We start from the raw sequence: 4861 nt of genomic DNA on the forward strand, positions 1-4861 counted from the left end.
CATAAACGCAAATTTCAATCTACGTTGATTGTCTTCCAAATGCAGATTACCAGATACACTTAAAACCAACAACACTAGCAATCAACATTACTGAAGCTGAATTGAGACGTCTAGTTCAAATGGAAACAATTTGGTATTATTAGCTATCAAAAGAACTGTTATAACATGTATAATTTGTCACTGTTATGAAATTTAAAACTCTTCCGATTTTGCATCAATCTATCACAGCTGATACAATTTCATGACTAAACAAGCTGGATTTTCAATTACTTAAGAAATTGGGGAATTAAGAAGATGCAAAGATGGCCATTTTAGACATGTAAACATACATATGGCAAAAAGGAGTGAAGAAAAATTTAATGCTTGAGATGTAGCCAACAAATATGTAAACTGAGTGATATGATAGATTGAGCTACATGAAGATACAAAACGTACAGGAAGAATTAGTATTTATCCTGCAATTGGGCGTCCTACTATACAGATACAGCCCTACAGATATAGCTTTTCTGTATATGTATACTATACAGATATCGCTTGAAAGCTCCGCCCACTGTCGGACTGAGTATTGTTTGACCATGTGTGACCTCAGAATGTGTATTCCAGTTACATTCCAATGACGATGACAATTGTCAATTTCAAAACTTTAATGTGTATGATTGTGTAACAAAATCAACCATGTCAATTTCAAAATCTTGAAAAAAAAGAGCAACAGCTACCACACTTGTTTATTGGATTGAGGAAAGGCATGTACGCCAATATTGGATTTATGTGAATGTATAAAAAAGAAGATGTGGTATGATTGCCAATGAGACAACTATCCACAAAAGACCAAAATGACACAGACATTAACAACTATAGGTCACCATACGTTGTTTGAAATAAAATTATGTTGTACGAGCCTGTATGATGACGAAACAAGACTTTCACTACAAGACAAAAAATACATTACAAAACAGAACTAATAATATAGCATTTAAAGCATAAACAACACTCGTCCCCTTTTATGATAACTAGGAGTCAACACAATTGTTTCAGAATGGTGTGTAGTGTCTGAACAACTGGTAATCCTCGTGATAGTAAGCATTGCAAGTAGAAATATTGTGATTGGTTGTATTTATTGATCATCTTGTAACATGTTCACGTATTGTCAAAACAATTTGAGCAAATATGCCAACACAGTCCTTATAATTGAATAAAGTAAAAGTAAGTAGAAAATTGTTCTAACGTTAATAAAGCTCAAATTAAGATTTATTTGCTAGCTCCTCTTTGTTATAAATGTAAAATATCTCTCAGACTGGTTAATTTCCCCATCATTTCATCATTATATGGATATTATTTTAATATATAGTCTTTTCCTGTAAAGTTTAAATGTTTGATATAGGTTCTTATCATAATTTCTTACTCAAGCATTTGACATCGGAATAAAGTGGTGGTGTAACGTGTTTGGCTTATGAACTAGATGTTCGTTTCCGTTTTCACAGAATCTGAGATACTCCAATATCAATCTTTTTAATAAACTCAAAACCTATAACAATACAACTTCGATACTTTACTTATAAAACCACGAAACAAACCTTTGAACTTTGAAACTTAATAATGATAGGAGTCAACACAATTGTTTCAGAATGGTGTGTAGTGATATTTACACAATTAAAACTATAAACTCAATTTATTCGTAATCCTTTTACTGACTCCGAGGTCCCAATGCTTTCAACTCAACTAGATTTACAAACTTACTTTCCAGCTTCAAATTCTAATTCTTTAGTTTCTGGTATTCCTTAAAAAGCGATTATTATTCGTTGACAGTCAAATAATAAATGACAAACTTACACAATGAATCGGTGTCTTTATATACCAAGAGCGCGGACCTCAAAGAGAGCACCCTGGCAACAATTAATGAGTCTCATAACAACCAAGGATAAAAGAATGATTTTATATGTATTTATCGTTAACGCATTGTTCAAACGGGTAAATTATTATAGATTACAATTTAACGATAAATTACAAATATTGTCTTATGCCTAAACTGCATTTTTGTAACAGTAGTTATCCGTTTCAGCTTTTGCGTTTTTGCGTATGTGTACAAAAATGTACTGTGTGTGTTTATGTTAGGGATGTCACAGCAAGGAATCAAGTATTGCAATAGATATAGGAAGATGTAGTGTGAGTGCCAATGAGACAACTCTTCATCCAAATAACAATTTAAAAAGAGTAAACCATTATAGGTCAATGTACGGCCTTCAACACGGAGCCTTGGCTCACACCGAACAACAAGCTATTAAGGGCCCCAAAATTACTAGTGTAGAACCATTCAACTATATTAAGCAATTGTCTGCTTCATTTGAATCCCTACATATTTATATACACCATAATTATATACAAAACACAAATATATGTTAACTTTATGTTTAGTATAGATCATGGGCGCATGTTAACTTTATGTTTAGTATAGATCATGGGCATATGTTCTATACTAAACATAAAGTTAACATGCGCCCATGATCTATACTGAACAAAAAGTTAACATGCAACTTTTTGTTCAGTATAGATCATGGGCACATGTTAACTTTATGTTTAGTATAGATCATGGGCGCATGTTAAGTTTTTGTTTAGTATAGATCATTGGCGCATGTTAACTTTTTGTTTAGTATAGATCATGGGCGCATGTTAACTTTTTGTTCAGTATAGATCATGGGCGCATGTTAACTTTATGTTTAGTATAGATCATGGGCGCATGTTAATTTTTTATTTTGTATAGATCATGGGCGCATGCTAACCTTATGTTTAGTATAGATCACGGGCGCAAACTTTGTTTTTACCAATCTAAAAGTTATATGTGGGTCGTTGCGAGTGTTCTTAGATAATTTTCTTCTAGGGGTCACTCTAAATATTCGTCTTTTTATTTTGCCTTTAAGTTCTGTTTTATTTAAGCGTCACTGACACAGGCACTGGTCTCTGAAAATAAATTCCTAATATAATAATAAAGTATAGAGGTGGCCATGTTCAAACATCACTAAATACAAAACGCGCATCTAGTGTACACTATTATAAGCCAGGGATTCGACCCTTGTCTAACCAACAGTATAAAGTTTCGGTTGTCTATCTTCGACTAATGATTTTCTGTTGTCCTTGACATTTCTTGTTAGAGAAGGTTAATACAGACCTTGGGATTACTCCATATTGAAATTCTTTAAAACAAATTTTCTTAGGAAATTGGTTCATCATAAAACACTAAATTACCTCAGTAAATATCGGTTTATCGAAAGTTAATAATACCACATATTCACATAACTAAAAGGCAGTAATTATGTAGCATCATAAACAAAATCTCATAACAAAGAAAAGTTGTAAATATAATAGAAAATGTGTACTTATTAACTGCTTTGTACTAAATAATTTGAGCAACATGTTGAATGCCACATATGGAGCCGGTTATGCGTCCCCTTACGGAGCACCTTATTTCACATCCAGTTTTGATGAGGTCCATGTTGCTCAATATTTCGTTTTTTCTATGTGATGTTTTGTGTACCATTGTTTGTCTGTTTTTTTTATCCATGGGTTTGTCAATTTATTTTCGACTTATGAGTATTTCTTTGATATTTGTTGCCATCATTTGTAAATTTGTCAACCTTTTATTTACACTTGCAGATGGGTGCTGTTGTTTTTGACATACTGCACAGCGGTTTAAAGTGGGATGGAATGACTGTACGCCGTTCTGTTTACACAGAAGTTTCATTCCAGGCGAGATCGATGGAATGTTTGATGATATTTCATATGAAAAGGTACAAAGTTAAATACACAAATGTTTTCGGAAACAAAAATGCAGAGAAGTAAGAAATTGTGTTTGGATCTAGCAATTCAGTTATGTTCGATATGAGATTAGAAAAATATTTTCTCTTTTCTTGTAGAGTTTCTCCACACAGTGGTAAAATTATACACTGTATAAACTTACTTACAGTAAGACGGAGAAGCTTTAAAATATCCATATACATTTAAAATATACAGTTACATGCCACTCAGAAATCGGTAATTTCATATATTAATTAAATAAAAACAAAAAGGTGACAAATTTATAGAAAATAGCCACAAGTGTTCATACCAAGTATAGGAGTATTGCAGTTGTTTTCAAATAGTTCGTGTCTATGTATGTTGGCGAATTTTGTTGTAGCAGTTCAGTGTTTCTGTTGTTCCGTTGTTTTCCTCCTCTATTTGAAGTATTTCCCTTGTTTCGTTTCAGACCCGTATAATTTAAGCATTGTCTTTTAACTATTTGATTTAAACGCAATCCATGGTCCTATAACTTATCTAATTTTGATTGGTCTTAACGAGAATGTGTAATTCAAAAATTTGTCTCCCGCTATGCCATGGGATAAAATAAATTATTCTCTCGTATTATCCAATGAAAATCTTGCATATGAAAGTATAATGATATAAATAATCGACGTTTTGAACCTACCAAATGCCGTTAAAATGTAATGCACCTTGTTACCGGGTATTACTGCGACAGACACAATAGAACCTGTGTTTCCGTTTGACATTTAAATAATTGTTTTGCTATTGTGTGTATCATGCCAATTAAATCTACATTGCAGAAAGCCGGTTTATATAGGGTGGGATTTTGGTATGTTAATGGAAAGGATTGGTAAAATGATCGATTCTGATTATTGTATGTTTCTTTTAGGGTCCATGCATTGTTTGGATGATGCGCTCATTTCTTGGGGAACATACGTTTAAAAGGGGACTACAGGTAAGTTGAATTTTCCCTTACCATAAGAGTAATACCATATGTACCTGAGCAAATGCAGTATGATTACATGTATCAATGCAAAAGTATCCACCATGACTTTACAAATATTAAACA

This window comes from Mytilus trossulus, chromosome 5 (genome assembly GCF_036588685.1).
Source record: "Mytilus trossulus isolate FHL-02 chromosome 5, PNRI_Mtr1.1.1.hap1, whole genome shotgun sequence".
NCBI classification, from domain to species: Eukaryota; Metazoa; Mollusca; class Bivalvia; order Mytilida; family Mytilidae; genus Mytilus; species Mytilus trossulus.